Source organism: Chiroxiphia lanceolata, chromosome 8 (genome assembly GCF_009829145.1).
Source record: "Chiroxiphia lanceolata isolate bChiLan1 chromosome 8, bChiLan1.pri, whole genome shotgun sequence".
Classification (NCBI taxonomy): Eukaryota; Metazoa; Chordata; class Aves; order Passeriformes; family Pipridae; genus Chiroxiphia; species Chiroxiphia lanceolata.
The window spans coordinates 23,395,762-23,412,936 of NC_045644.1; the positions used below are offsets into that span (position 1 = coordinate 23,395,762).

A 17,175-nucleotide genomic window follows, 5' to 3' on the forward strand; every position below is an offset into this window, starting at 1 on the left:
TGAGGAAGAATTTTTCATATTGACCTGGTTCAGAAGAGTGTAGTCCAAAAACATGGGGCAAAGAACAGTGGGCTCTCTCCAAAGAAGTCTGTGCAGTGTCACAGTTTGCCAAGAGACTACCAAGGGGATTAGAGGTCAGTACATACCAAAGTAATGAGTCTAATCTAATCTCTTCGAGAAATAGGCTTTCCAGCTAGAACTGGAACATTTAATTACGTTTTGAATTATGCAGATTCAGGAGATATATTTTCCCATAAACTAGGGAGATTGGGAAGGGGGCTGCAGAGTGAAAATCTGATGGAATTTGTTTTTACTGGTTTGAGGAGGGAAGGAGAGCTCAACCAGTCAGGAGATATCTGAGTCATCTGTACTGTCTTATACTAATATGATCTGAAATATCTGCACTGAATCTAGCAGGATTTTTCAAAGCAGAAAAGAGAACATAAATTCACATTGACCTTACCCTCCCCCAAAGCGAAGTTAAAACTCACCATCAGAGTCCCATTATTAGTTAATGAGTCATCTGCAAACCTGTGCTTAACTGTGACAATGGGGCCTAGGTTTTACTTTGCTTTAAAAGGGGAGAAAATGTGTATGGGTGTTTGAGTTTATCAGCAGTTGAAATGGCTAACTAATATGTATTGAAGCATGCAGAACTGTGTGGGCTCAAAGTCAGTTTTTGTGTCCTCATTTATAGGTCAAATCACATGCAGCTTTACTTGTTTTGCAGTTCCAACTACCACTTGTGTGTAGATTCTCTGGAGAGAACTTTGGTTTAAAAGGAAGAGAGAATGCAGCTCTGTTGCTGACACTGGTGTAGCTGTCAGGGACATTTTGCCTTCCACAGAGGTCATAACTTGTCACTGAATCCCATTGTTGGCAAAGAAGTGTCTGGTTTTCATGGCATTGCTATTTGTTTTTGATTTGGTCTCCTCCTGGGTGCACAGATTATAGGCCAGTAAACCTCTCTTTCACTGACTAGTGTGGGAAGTTCGAGTCTCTCATAAACCTTAAATAAGTCTTAACTCCAGAATGCTGCCTTCTGGATATTAAATTTCTCAATGTTTTGCTGTGTTTTTAGCCCAAGGGTGCTGTTGACAGAAAGCGGTGTTTTTATTCCCTGGTTGCTGTCTCTCTTTATAATTTTTTGTATGTTGCATTTTTCTGCATTAGTGGAGGTATCTGTGTTTGAAAAAGGATTACATTAGTCATAACTTAAGACAGATAATTTGCCCCCTTTCCTTACTGACTGACAGGAGCCTAAGCTGCACATAATCTTTTGCAAAATACGGCCCTTTTGCAGCCTATTGGAAATTTCAGAACCAGAAGATTTAACCTCCTAATACATTTAATTGAAAAGCTGTTGATTTTTGACAGTGGCAGCCAATAGTGATGTAAGCTGCCTGAGATTTGCTGACATTGATTTATTTATTTTTTTGTTTACTTGACAGTTCATTTTCCCCTATATTTCCCTTGTTTAGGATAATTTGTAGTCTTTACTGCATTGAAGGTAAAAATGAGCCTTCCTTAAACAGTTACCTTGAAGGCAAAAGAGAGAAATCATTGCTTTACACCTGAATTTTGAACACTGCAATTTTGGAGATGCAAACTTAAGCAGATCACCAATGTCCTAGTGAGAATTTCCTGTAACATGGGTATATCAATGGCATAGCATGTCTGTGTGGCTTTCTAGTACTCAAAAAGAATCTTTCAAATATTTTTCAAAAACTCTGAAGTTATCAAAGTATTGCTCAGGTATCAAGTCTGAGCATATTTCAGTCAAATGTAAAACTATTTTCAGTGCAAAGTACTAGAGCTGCCTTTCAGTGCAGATGCTTGTGTCACATTTTCTTTTTCTTCAGGAAGAACTTCCAGAATTTTTGCAATCCTCTGCCTTGTGTTCCTCTGTCCCAATGTGAATCTGTAATGCAAAAGTGGTAGGGACAATCTGGACAGCTACTTCCAAAGACTATAATTGATAAAGCATTGAAGTAGGATGCATTCTGCACTCTGATCAGAAGAATTTTTGTCTCGCAGTAGTTCACAAGTTCACAGGTAAAGTTAAAAGTTACTTGCTGCTTCTCTCACAGAGAAAACTGTCTGTTTGCTTGCCATGGAAACCTTTCCTGAGATTTCCTAGTTGTCATGGATGGGTTCAGAGTTCATAGAGCTTTTTATTATGCCCTTTTTGAGGGATAGAGGCTGATTTGCAGCACTATTTAAAGCAAAGATGCCAAATGAAAGTTCCCCATTTTAAGTTTGTGCTTACACAAAGCTTCTTTGTGGTTTTTTAGGCCTGTCAGACTTGTCAGGCGTGGTAAGAAAAAGTATATTGTTTCCAGCACTTGGATTCCTTTCCTTCTGACATCTGCCACTCTGTAAAGATGATAAATTCCTGCCTCATTAGCCAGGGGTGTGGGATTACAGGCTGACAACACATTAATCACCAGCTTCTGTGGCAGGCTGACTAGCAATAGGCATTGTTAACAAAACTTTTCTAATATGTCACTCTTCTCTATGACAGCCTGTAATCAATCATCTTGATTGACAGTGCTGATAGATTACACTATTTATACTTTGTGTAATGAAAGATAGCGTTTCCACCTACTGTCATTTCTAGGCTAGCATTGGAGGATCACTGAATAGAAACAAACACAACAAAAAACCCCAGGCCTCAGCTCAGCATTGTGAAGTTCAGTCAGACAGCGTTGTAGGTCTTTTGTGGTAGCTTTCAGATGACGTGTATTGTTGGGGAACCTGGTAAGCACTTGCCTTTAAGTAACCCTTGAACTGAGTGTTTCTTTGCTGACTTTGTTGCAATAAACTGTCAGGTCAAGTTCAGGCAGGTAGGAGACCGTGTTAATCATATGGTGGCTACAGCTCCTTTTCCCATCCTGTCTGTCTTCTGCTGACAACCCGCCGCCCCCAACTCCAACCAAGATGAGAGATGATTTAGATGTTGATAAAGTACGTGTGTTTCATGATTTAGAAGACAAAATTATACGTGTTTCCTGTAATTGTATGGTGCAGGGAAAGTAAACATAGGGAGGAAGTGCAAAGCCAACTTGCCAAGCCAGCAGAATCTGTGTTGGAGCTTGTTTGCCTTTTGAAACTTAGAAAATTAGAAACATCAAGATTGAAGTGCATAAGCACGTTAATTTGTTGTTTTGGTTTTGATATAGCTGTTTTTTGTTCTAGAATCACTTGATTATTACCTTTAATTAGTGTTTACTTCCTGAAGTTATTTCATTTGGCTGTAGTGGAATATAAAATATTGACTATAATAGGACAAAAGTTTCTTATAGCAAATGTCTGTTAGAATGGACTATTTTTTTTATGGTTGACTCCTATAGATTCATGTTGATTAAATACAAATAAATGCTGCCTTTATGTTATTATAGTGTCTCATTTATCATTATATATCTTCGTTTCTATATGTATCCTGAGAATTTTCTTAATATGCTTTATTGATATATTAATTTCTTTTTCTGTCGCTACAACTATATGTGCATTTTTTTCTCATTGGAAAGGTTTATGTGCTCAGTCATAATAAGAAACTTAAAAATCAGCCTTTGAATTTTAGGAAATGTGAGTTGGAGCTTAAATTATTGTCCTTGGGAATTGTGCTAAATTTAGGCAGTTGGACAGGAACAAGGCTGGACAAGATCGTCTAAACTTTAATCTCCCTGAGAAGAGTTTCATTGTGAAGCCACAATGATTAATGAGAAACCTGACCATCTGATTAAGCCCCTCTGTGTCACAGGACATGATTAGTAGGTGACAGAGACTGTAACAGTATCCAGCCAAGCCTTGTTTCTTTCACAGCTCAGACTCTTGTATGATTAATGTCCCCAAGGGCTATCTCCAGGTCAGGCAGGGAGAACCTGTCAGAACAGGTGGAAGTGACAAATTCTGCAGAAACTCCTTTTGCAAGAGAGGCAGCACGCAAGAATGGATGAATGGGGAGGATTCCAGATGGGCTGGTTGACCTTTCTGTACTCTGAACAGACACCGAGAGCATCATGGGAATGAAACGTAGTAAGTATCAAAAAACTGCAGATGTTCCATAGTTATTGAAGAATTATAGCATTGCCAAGTTGGGCTGGTAAAACGCACAACACATCATATTATCGCCACTGGTTTATGCTTTCTGATATGCTAGAGGAGACTGTAGATCTAACATGTGTGTGTACAGACTAGATAAAATACCACACACTGTGTTTTATGGCAAGAGGGGAAGATTCTTTGCCTCAGTACAGATAAGGCTCGATAGAGTTGTTTTAGTATAGCGTTTTCCTGTACTGCTATATATAATCTATCTCATTCTCATCAATACTGCTCCATTTAGGGCAAGAAAATCTTGGGAGTTAAAATGGTTTATAAAAATCCTCATTCCTTTTTATTAGGTGGTGGTTATCTAGTAAGGTATTTTATATCTTGCAGAGTACTTTCACCTCTTAGGTCATAGGTTCAAATCCCCGGCTTAAGTATCCTGGCATGGTCTACCTTGCAACATCACACAGCGCAGAATTAGCAGGGGGATTGTTAAGTATAATTTTTCAGATAAATAGACTTTTTAATTTAATCATAGGAATGTTATAAAATATCTTTCTAGTACTACAGAGGCAGACAAGGGAATGTTAGCACTGGGGTCCTTATGGAATTCCCCCTGCATTCAGTTAGTTTTCAAAACAAAACTTAAAGTGAAAACAGAGAGTAGGATTTCCCTCTTTACCAAACAAAGAAGTTTCTTCTGTGCAAATTTTATTGCTGTTATACCATTACTACTAGTGTTTCGTACCATTTTTAGCCATTTATAATCTTGCTTTCTTCAGCTTCTGTTTTAGCATATGCAGAGTATCTTCCTCAGTTTAATTGTAATAGGTCAATTTTATTAATTTTTTCTTGGCTTTACATACCTTTGAGAAGAATGACTCCTTTCCATTTTATGGACAAAAATGTGCAGTACAAAAATCTGATATAGTATGGTCATACCAGCCCTAGTTAAGTTATTTTGCTTCAACATTAGACTTTTGCATTTAATTTAACTTTAATCTGTATTTACTCCAATTTAATGGGAGTCATTGTGAATAAAGGCTCTCGTTTCTGTGGTTTTAAGACTAATTTTTTGTTCTTTGCCACTGTTTAAGCTGTCAGATCCAACTTTGGGTATGGTAAATGCCATGGTCCCTTGAGCAAATCAGCTGCCATATGCTATAATTTACACTTTCTGAATCTTTATTGGCTAGGCAAAAGGTCATTTTTCAGAGTGGTTTTCCCAATATAGAATTAATAGAGGAAACAGACACACTTCAGTGGACTGGTGACTGGAGATGGCAAAGCTCCTCTATGTGCATAGTTACAGAATGGCAAATAGAAAGAATATAGGTAAGAATAAGCTCTAAAAGCTACAGAGGGAGTGAACCAAAGTCTCTCACTTGAACACTCCAGATTTCGAAGTCCAATTGTTTGATTTTTATTTTCCATTTTTCTTAAAAAATGCACAAATCTGTTGCAGCATAAAGATTTTTAATAACGATTTCAAGTACTGTCTCTTACTCAGTTCCAACAAAAATGATAGAGTTTGAAAAATTGTCACAACTTATCTTGTAAATAGTTTGCCAGCTATTGTTTGTTTCAAACTTTGCCATCACTTTTTCCAGCTCTTTTCGGTGTATATCCTTTTCTGTAGGTTGATCAGTAAATCAGAAAGGAAGGCTGGATATTAATTGTTTGTCAGATACAAGAGGAGATAAGACTGACTTTTTAGCCCTCAGTGCAACCCTCGAGGGAAATGAAAGCAAGCAAAATGCGTAGAATTTTACTATCCAAAAGAGGTTAATGAAGGGCATGTTAATTTTAGAGGTTATCTGCTAATCCAGATGTAGAAAATCAGAATCACGGTGGAATATTCCAATGAGATCTCATTAGCAACTTCTGTAATTTGTGTCATACAGTTTGGTACCTGAGGCACTCTAGCTGAATTTAGAATTACCCTAATTATTCTTAGGATTAGGGCAGTGCAGGTGTGCATCTGTTATATTTTGTAACACACTCAGGTGTGTTTCTGTTGTTATCAATAACACTGATGAAAGTCTAATGTCGGTTTCCATAGAGAGTTGCAAGGATGGCTCTGTTTCCTTAACTTGTGGGATGTGTGTTTATAGTGTAAAAGGAGTTTGTGAAATAGTTGTAATTAGAGGCATATGATTCCAAGACTGGTTAAACATTCCTGTGGAAGAGCACCTGCGGTGGAATGGACATCCAGAGAAAATGCAAGATGCAACTGTAGTAGTGTTAAACCAAACTTATGTCTCCAAAAAAAAGTGCATTAAAATTTTTAAATATAGTATTCAACATGAAAGGCTGTCCATGTTGTGTATACAACTTGTACAGTGATATTTCTCTTCAGAGTTGTATTGAGCCTTGTAGAGAGCTGCTGCTGCATTGCCTAATGAATGAATTGTACAGGGTTGTTTCTGGTTTTCATTTGAGACATTTACTGGCAGTGCTAGGAGTGAGAGGAAGGAGAAGAATCATGCTCTTTTCTAGCATAGCTAAGCCTGCAATGAACTTGGTGTGCACCTCTACTCCTTCAGAAAAGCTTATTTCATTGATGACTACTTGAAACTGTGGAAGCAGGATAGATATTTGAGTTGACATAGCTGCACAGACAGGACTTGTGTGTGGAGGGTAGAAATATCATGGTATAGCTATATCTGTAAATTCTCTTGAACACATGAAGCCACAGTTTTTGAAAGTCTGTGTTCTTGGTCAGCAGCCTCTAAGTTACAGTTGAGTCCACCTTGCAACTGCTGTGCGGCCATGGGAGATCTCAGTTATTCTTCACAACTGTATCCTTCTTTCCCAAGATGGAATATGAACTGAAAATGAGTTAGCATGTTCATCTCATTGGAGCTTGTGGGGACAGCACAGTGCTCTGTCAGCAGGGCTGAAATGCTTGGGTTCCCTGTAATCACAGATCTGAGTTCTGACTGAGCTGCTGCTGTGAAAGATAATGTAGATACCTTTAGTGCACCTCCTCTCACCCATCATCTTTACAATATATGATCAGGACAGTTTCTCTTGTAATGAAGTTGAGTTTTCCCCTGTGTTCTTGGCCAGATTAGGAGTAGTGCTAATTGTCAGCATGAATATGGGCACAAAAATGGCCATATTAAATTTTATACTAAAGTGATTAATCTGTGGTGGAGGAGATTATCGTTTTGTTACAGGGAAGTCCAAAATGACTTCCTGAATTCCCAAGTACTGTAACATGTCTGGATTTCCTTTATGTTAGCAGTTCTTTTTAAGTTCTTTCATTTATCCTGTGAATACTGCTGTGCTTCATTTCTACCTGAAACAGTACTGTGCTAATAATTATGTATAATTTTTCTTGTCATGGTCTGTTACGTAATTCAGATCAAGACTGTAAGAACTGGAAAGAGGATCTTTCTAATACTAGTGCCAACTACCTGGCCACTTTTTACCAGTTTTTCAAAGAACACAGGGCAATATGCCAATAATGAGCTTAGAAAGTATGTATGAAGTTCCTGATAATGTGACATGATTTTTTTTCTTACTTCTGCTCTTCATTTCATCTTAATTAGTCCCAGTAGGAAAGATTGATTTTTTTTTTCCTTTAAAAGCCTTGTAGCTAACATCTGTTGGTATTCCTGGGGTCATTCTTGCACTGTCCTGTGTTTGACATTTCTTGTAAAAGAAGAGGAATTTGTTCATATTGACATTAGCTGCCTCGGTATCTCTCAGTGGTGCAGATGGCCTGTGAATAAAGACATCAAGCTAATAGGCAAGATGACAAGCCTTGATAGCACTGGTGCTCCTCATGCTTAAGTGGCAGGGCAGCATAGATTGCTTTTGCTAGGGAGGTGCTAGGTCTGCTGGCACTAAAGCATATGGAATTAGTTAAAAATACAGTGGGATCCTGGGAAAAGGATAGTACCATGAAAATCCCTGGCTGGCTATAAGAGTTTTTTCTTTTAAATGTAGTATTTCCTTGAGAGCCAAGACTTAAAGAAAAATGTATGCATATGGAAGAGAGATCCCTAATTTACTCTTGCTATTTAGTGGTTGTTGATGTTTAATGCATCAGAATAAAGCATTGCTGAAAGATTTCTTCATTACATTGTTTGCTTTTGTGGTGTTAGACGAAAATAACAACCGTCTTGTGTCATAAAAAGGGTAAAACAAAAAATCTGTATCTAAATGAAGATGTGCAGGATGCATTATAAGTGCATATTAAAATATTATTGTGTGAGTCTTTTGGAAAATGTCATGAAGTCCCAAAGAAGGAAAATCTGTTTCTTCCTCAGTGGCTGTTTATATTATACTCTGGAGAAGGCACATTGGAAAACTTGGCATTTTGAAGTCAGCTGATTATTTCATGTGGTAGAATAGAAAGAAAAGCCAGATTTTCAAAGTCTAACAAACAAAGCATGAAAATAAAAGATAATTATGCTCTCAAGAAGCAGAAGATTAATAAGCTGCTATAATTTTAACAAGACAGTTGGCAGAGCTAGTGGCTTGGAGATCCTATGTCTATACATCTATATGGTGTGTACATCCTTTTCCTAGGGCTCATTTAGGATAAAGTATAGCATAGGAAAGTTCAGAGAAATCAAAGGGATTTTACCTAATCAGTATAGGCTCCAAATTCAGAGTTTATAAAGCCAGCATTTACAAAGACTGACTTTAAATAGTAAAACTTGAAAATGGGAGAAAGAAGGAACAGAACTTTTACCTCCCCCTACTTCTATTTAAAATTAAATTATTTCCATTAGAGAGACAACATTCTCTCTTCTCCAACAAGGTTTGACACACAAACACTGTAAAGGATTTTTATAGGTTTATTTGCTACTTAACAAGGCTTTGAAGACAAACACAAATGTTTTCATGAGTGTTTTTGTCTGTAATGCATAATAATATAGAAGTTGCTGAGATTATACAATATTGTATTTCTCCTATGCCTTCTCCCCTCATCTCAACTTTAAGAATTCATTATGGGGCAGCCACATAACTTTTATAAGGGAATCCCAGAACTTTTCAAACATGACTTAATTAAACTTCTTTGGAGGAAAGGAGAATTTTTACAAATTACACTTGCACAGTTTGTTCAGATTACATGACATACATTAGATATATTAAGTGACCTGTGAGCAGAAGGTGCAAGCTGGCAAACTTTCAAAAGTTTCAGGTTTGAAGTCACAGAACCAAGTTATTGCAAAAGGTGAACATTCAAAGAGCTACTTGGTAACCAAAATAGATTTGTAAAAGCCAAAAGTCATACAAGTGAGCTTGGCAGTTGGCATTGCTTTGGGGAGAGGTGTGTGAAGTTTACATGCAAAGATTTTCATGCATACAGTTGGTTCAGGGTGGTGCAAATCCATGGATATTGGCAGAAGTGGTGTCTTTTTCTATACGTGTCAGATGTTAAACCATCTATTACACTTGAAAGACAGCCAAGACTAGGGGTTTCTACAGTTCATCTTACTGAATTCAAGGATGGGTTTTGGATAAATGGTCTTGCATCCAGACCGTTTAGCAGCTCAATTACTCCACTTTATGGACAGCTAGAGTTGCTCTTTAGTTTCCTCTTTTTCAGACCTTTGAAACCTGCTAAGATAATTATTTCTTGTCATCTTGTGTTGTCTCTTCTAAGCACTTCATATTGTGCCCAATATGGTCCTCAAGATATGGGCCATCATTGGAAGGACCTGCTTTGCTCCTTCTGAAACTGAAGAACTTTTTCACAGATTTCACTTGGCATTCCTTCCTCTATTAACAGTAGCAATGAAGGTAGATCTAATAGACCTATTAGAACATCATCTTCTGTTCTTTAGCTCATGCTTTGTTTGTGGGCTGATTTTGCTATTAGCAATTAATTCATATCTATTTTATTGTGACATACTGTGAAACCGCATGATTTTAATAGAGGATTTGTGTTGTTCATGCCTGTATCTTGAAAACAGTGTTAACTGCACAATCATAAAAAAAAAATGACAGCCACAATGATGATGCTCAAAGACCATGTGGCAAATTAATCCTGAAAGTGAGTGAAGTCTTCAGTTTAATAGTCACATAGTAGGCTGCCTTTCACTATAACTATGATCTGTTTTACACTAAGGAATCTTTAAATCCCTTTGTTACAACTGATTCCAGAGTTCTAAAATGATCCTCAAGGATTCCACTTTTCATGCTTTCCAATGCTCAAAATACATTTATAGTATGTCAGAAGACATCCTGAAAATAAACTGATTTTTGTACAAGTAAGATATAAAATTTATATCTTCAAGTTTCCCTTTCAGGCTCAACATTTCTGGAAAATAGCTAAATTTTATTTATGCTGAAGAACGTAAAAAGCTGAGAGAAAGTGTAGGAAAAAACCACATTGCTATTACTTGGTTCTAGCCCTTAGAACTTAGATATGTATGGATGTACTTGATGGGGGGTGTGTGTGTGATGGTATATAGGTCTTATAATCAGTGCATATAGTGAAATTCTGCAATATTTCACTTTAAGAAAGCTGGATGAAAAATAACTGTGATTAAGGTTGACTGCAGATTATTATTTTACTTGTAAGTCTAACACTCACTTAGAAAAGAACTGTGGTCTGAGAGAGACTGTAGAGATCTCTTCCCTTAGAAAAAAATTTTACAGTCTAAGTGTTTTGGAGCTTCATCTCAACATAGGAAAAAGCAGCCATTGTCAATAAGATAGGGGCTTCATTTACTGTTTCCTACTTAATTTTGTTGAGAGATTGTTGCTGCGTTTTACTGGGATTTATAAGCAAAAATTTTCCACATAGGCTGGGTTAGACCCCTCCTCTTTCAGTCACACGTTCTTTTATAACTTGATGCTTTCATTTATTTCTCAGGGGTCTGTACTGGAACCAGCACTGTTTAATATCTTCATCAATCACATAGTGATTGAGTGCACCCTCAGCAAGTATGCAGATGAGTGGTGAGGTTGACACACCTGAAAGATGGGATGCCACCTAGAGGAACTTGGAAAAGCTTGAGAACTGGGTCTATGGGAACCTCATAAGATTCAACAAGGCCAAGTGCAGGGTCCTGAACCTGAGTCAAGGCAACCCCCAGTATTAGTTGGGGATATAGGGGGATTAAGGAATTGAGAGCAGCCCTGTGGAGAAGGACTTGAGGGTACTGATGAATCAAGAGTCTGGGCATGAGCTGACAATGTGCACTTGCAGCCCAGAAAGCCGATTGTATCCTGGGCCACATCAAAAGAAGCATGGCCAGCAGGGCAAGGGAGGGGATTCTGCCCCTCTACTCTGCTTTGGTGAGACCCCACCTGGAATACTGCATTCAACTCTGCGGCCCTCAGCACAGGAAAGATGGGAACCTGTTGGAGTGGTTCCAGAGGAGGATCACAAAGATGATCAGAGGAATGGAACACTTGTATGAAGAAAGTTTGGAAGAATTGTGGTTGTTCAGCCTGGAAAAGAGAAGGCTCTAGGGAGTCCTTATTGCAGCCTTCACTGCTTAAAGGGGGTTATAGGAAAGGTGGGGCAAACTTTTTATCAGGGCCTGTTGCTATAGGACAAAGAGTAATGACTTCAAACTGAAAGAACATAGATTTAGATTAGATATAAGGAAGAAATTTTTTATAAGGAGGGTGTTGAAACACTGGAACAAGTTGTCCAGAGGGGCAGTAGATGCCCCATCCCTGGAAACATTCAAGGTAAGATTGGACAGGGATCTGAGGAACCTGATCTAGTTGAAGATGTCCCTTTTAAAGTTCCCTTCCAAGCCAAACTATTCTCTGATTCTATACCCTTGGATCTCCTTTTAGGCAGAGATTGTTCTGGTTAAAGTGACTTTGACATGGCAGTGCCTTTTACTCTTAAAGATACATATTGTGTTGAAATGAACGGAATAGGTGCTGTTTAATCAGCACATGATGATGCCCTGGGTGAGCTGCTACTTGCTGTAATAGCTGGAACTGTGCTGCTATCTTATAGTTTTGTGAGGCATTGGAAACCTTTTACCAATCAAGGTTTGGTAAGTTTTGATACAGTAAGTGAGACTTGAGCTTTCAATGTGATCCTGTTATTATACAATACTCCTGAGGTACCACAAGCTCTGTGGCATGATGGGAAAGCTCATTAACTTTAGTATATTCCTAAAGCCTCCTTTAAGTCTATTGATGTAAAACAATAGAAAGTGCGGTTTATACCTTTGTTTCTTATGTGTGTTAAATATGATTTGTCACATGCCACATTCATATCATGAATTCCTATTCTAATGAGGTTTTTTTTTTCTGAAATGAGACTTAACATGCTTATTTTTTGTACTTATTCAGTCTTTGTCTACAAGATGTCCCAGATAATTTTATAGTGCGCAACTTTTGAGCTATGTATTTGTGCAATGATGGTTTTTGCTGATATTTTGAAAGGTCTCCGCAAAACCCCAGCAAAAATTTGCTTGATGTGATCTTCTGGTTGGCACCCTGCCAGTGCTGATTTTCTGAACTGAAAGTTTTGGAGGCAAATCCAAGGATTCGCATACATCTTGAATAAAAGTTTTGTGTGACAGGTGCAAAACAAATACTAGGAGATAGTTTTCAGATATGCTTCCTCTTTTTAATTGTGAATCATATTGCCACAGAATATGAAGGATACTGCAGTATTTAGAGAGTTCTAAAATATGACTGGTGATAGTTATGGGCACACACACACACACAGAGCCCCCTACTCCCTGCTTCAGATGCACATAGAAAAACACATATAAAAGAGGCTTTAATAATTAAGGAGGTTCTTGAGTCACAGACTCATGAAGCATTGGAGAATATAATGGAGTTGTCACAGTAGACTTGTGCTGTTCTACCTTTTCAAGGCATCCAGAATTGACCAAGTCACTGCCAGATAGTGGCTGAGTAGACCTCTTCTTCTGATCAATACAGTTGCTTTTATGCTTAATTTGCTGTTAAATAATTTAGGAGAGGAGTGAGGTTTATGATTGAATATGGACCTCTGCATCTCAGGGTGACTTAGTGTATTCTGGTACAACCTGGTCATAGTAAAGTCCTGTTGCTTTGTTATTCCCCATGGCTGGTGCATCCATGGAACATTTGAGACAATCCAGCTCTGGAACTGACATTATTGGAACATATGTTGTCAGTCACAGACAAAAAGCCAATGAATACTCTTTCTCAATAAGGATAGATGGAGCAACAAATTAGGGATCTAAATAAAGTTCTGTGAAAAATGATGTTTTGAATTATATAGAGGCTTGTGTAACCTTATTCTGAGATTGTGCTGTTTGCAGAGTTTTCCATCACCTCAAAATTTGTGTTTCATTTTGGGCTTGCATGAAAGTTTGGCCAAACCTCACAATTCAAACTTGGGATGAAGTTGCCAAAAGCTGAAGTCAAAACTATGTAGAGAAAGAATCTGATGTTGCAATATTTGCTACATATGACAGCGGCTGGGATTGGAAACTATTGCACTGAATTGAGTGTGTATAAATGAACCTCAACAGCTGTGGCCCTGTCTACACAAGCAAAAGGGATCAATCAAGGTTTCATACCTTTAAGATGAACATATTTGCTATAAAAAATCTGTGCATGAGTTTGTGTAGTTCCTCCCTGTAATCTGCTAAGACAGTTGTTAATAATGTTATACAATAATAAATTTTTGTTATTTCCATTCTTTTGCTTCATCCTAAGCCCTTAAATAGATATTAAATAAATAAATAAATAAGCCATCCCTTTGTATTAAATGTTCTCTGTCATATAAAAAACAGCAGAGGAATGTGAAGAAACAACTTGTGTTTCTTGCTTGGCATCTTAGCATTTCTAGAGGCAGGCATTTGACTGAGTTCAGTTTTACTACTTCTAATTTTGGTTACTGTTTCTTTCCAGCACTCATGCCTGTTACTATTTTTGCAATATGATTTTTCAATTGCTTAACTTTTTTTGCTATTGTGAAACTTCTTTTCCATACAATAGTATTTGTCACTGTATATGTATACAAAACTAAAAATCATCATTCCTTAAAACAGGAAGTAATGTTTCTTCCTTTGAGTTCTGATTTGTGAAATATGCATTTTTAGGAGGCTATATTTTTCCCAAAAGTAGCTATGTAGATTTTTCACAACTTGTCTTTATTTTTTTATAAGGAAACAGGTTGCAGTTTTAGTTATGAGAGATTTATCTGGCACAAATCTTTGCAAGCTATTTGTTTATTGATTATGACCTACTTGCAAGTAGTACAAGTGTCAGGTCCTCTCAGCCAAAGCCACTCGAAATGTATATTGGTTGTTTGTAAGGCTTTAAATCCAGTTGAAAGAATTGGGAGACAGTGTGAAAAGCCTTAAGGAATAACTGCTTCAACTAACCAATCTGCTTGTATTACTGAATGAATTGCTGATATGGATACAGCCTGTGTGCACATTCTGGAAGGTTTTGGTCTATTAAGTTACTAGTCTTTTCGAGTTACTGAGAATTGTTTCATTTGTTTCAGACAATCGTCTTATAACTGTAACTATAATTTTTGAGTAACGTTTAGCTTTCTTGTTAGCAGAGTCCTTTGAAAGAATTAAAACTAAGATTGGTCTATGTTGTATACATTGTAACTCTTTATAAGTAAACCAGTCTTCAAAGAAATTTTCTAAGTTGATAAAGTACTTTAAAGGTCTATGTGCGATACAGATGAGTATTCTCAGCTCTTAGAATTGAACCTGGAAGTAAGTCAAGGTTTAGTCTCTACTTAGTGCCTAAAAGTCTTAGTTCCCACATTGCAAGTTTTACAGGTTTTACCTCAAGTTGTGTTTTATTTATTAGCTTCATTTTATAGTTTATTAACTTTACTTTTCAGCTAAGAGTTTTATAATTGATACGGTGAACATAATTCTGAAAGTCTTTGTCCATATTATATATTTCTGTCATCAAAATACATTTATTTACAGTTACCAGATTTTTTTTCCTATCTGTCTAATGATCTTCAAATACGTATCTACTGTACATTGGATATTTTTGTTCCAGCTTTGGTGAGTTAATTTTTGCTGCTTCTGCTGTTGCTGGCAGTGGAGGCAGCTGTCTGCATTTTGTACTAATTATTGGGGTAATGAAAGAAGATGGGGCCACTGGACAGTTATTTTTCCGAGGCTGTTCTCAGGAGTTAGTTGTCTCAAAAAGTAGACATTCATTAAGAGGTGTAGCACTTTATGGTAACTTTTAAAGTGCCTATTACGTTGTGATACTCTGCCAAGTGATAGTAAATATTTTTTCCCTTTAAGAGTTCTTATTTAACTGAAAAGGTCTCTTGAAGGCTTGGACTAGATTCTGACTTATTGTGTGATTGTTATACTGAGTATCTGTATTTTTTTAACAATAATTAATGTCAGAATAATACAGAAAGAAATACTGTGTTGTGAACATGAAAACTGCTGTATTTGGATAGTCAGTAAAGGTAATACCATGTAATTCATATCTCGGTTAGGTCAGTTTTCAGGTCTATGTAGTTACTACCAAATGAAATAGATCGAGACTGTAAAAGAGTAAATAACCTAAGATACATGAGATGGACATGCTTTTCAGGAAACCAAAGATATGAAATTTCATGGATCTTTATAAAATCCATTCAAATGTTCCATAAATGTCCAATTCATTAGGCATCTCTGTGGCTCAAGACAATGCTCAGAACTAACCCTTAATCTGTATTTCTCCACTCACTATTTTCTCCTAAACATGAGAGGTGTTACACCTGGTATTTTTATTTTTTTTTTTTAAATAGCTTGTGAATGAAAGCTGTGTGGTATCCCCAGCCCCCTTTTTGGTCTCAGTGACTCACAGAACTAAACACGGCTGAATGAGTCTATTGTCTAAGTGCCAGATTCACAGTGGGATAAATCTTGTAAACTCTGATGAATCTTCTTCATTGACAGGAACTGCAAAAACCTGACTTGGTCATGTAAACATTTTCAGTTTCTATCTAAACATTCAGGACTTGGCCTTCCTGTGGAAGGGCTTGGCCACCAGAGAACAGTTACACTTTCTATTCTTGTATTTGTAATTATTATTAATTGGAATATCAATTTAATTAAGCCTCAGAGAGAAAAAAAACAGATAAGAAGGACTGGGATTTTATGGATTAATTGAGCATATGGAATCTGGAACCTATATTTTATATTTATGAATCCATGAAGGATAATATTATGTAACTGTACATATAAACACCTTAGACAAGCCTGGATGTGTTCTGCTAGAATGAGCAAATATTCTTTAGGGCTTAGTGAATTTGCGTCAACAGGTTAGCTACTGGTTCCTTAGTTCTGCTTACCTACCTCTAGCACTGTGAAGTGTTCACAGGATAACCCTAAATCCCCAAAATACAACAGGGAATTAGTTTAGTGTTATGCATGGGGATTTGGCCACATGTGGTGCTCAGCCCTCTCTGTCCTGTAAAAGAGCTATAATTTGAACTACCTTTTAAAGAAGATTGGTTCCTGATCTTTCAAAGTTGAAAAAGTGTTTAGTGGGATTTTTTAGTCCCTTTTAACAATGTCCTTCTGTCCTGGTTATTACATAAATAAGAAATGAACTTTAGACCTGTCTCATTTTAAGCAGTAAGGGAATTTTGGTATGTTAGGCTTGATCTCCAGTCCTGGTGGAATGCTCAAAAAGACCAAATCCACATAAGTTATTCAAAAAAATCAAGGATCACATTAGTCTAAAACCAGAAAATTACAAGGTTTTGGAAAGAGTTTGAAATAATTACATTCTGTTATGGAGTAGTGTGGTGGAATTTGATGTGATGGAACATGAGGAAGGTTGTGCTCAATTTTGAGCATTAGGCAAATATGGGCATTTCTTTAGGCATGCATGCTTTCCCCTTGCATGGAGAGTTGTTGGGTTGTGGTTTTTTACTTTCTATTTTTCATAATACTTGTTGAGGATCTGATACTTTAAAATTCTGTATCTTCATTCTTCTTCTTTGTCCTATTAACTTGGATTGCAGTTTAGAAGATGACGCTTAAACAGTAGTGGTGTCACAGCACTGTTGATCTAAGGATACATGCAGTCCAAATTTATATGGATGTTTTTGTTAGCCCAGCTGACAGAAAAAAACAGAAGAGCTTTTAGATGCACTAATCCTTCTTCAGGCTACAGAATGTTGCATTTATACAAGTAAGC

At 37.1% G+C, this 17,175-nt stretch overlaps 1 protein-coding gene across 1 annotated transcript in view; it reads left to right on the forward strand.

The window, feature by feature from the left end:
• Nucleotides 1-17,175, forward strand: part of LRMDA (leucine rich melanocyte differentiation associated) — a 645,824-nt gene that overhangs the window by 404,848 nt on the left and 223,801 nt on the right. The window lies entirely within an intron of this gene.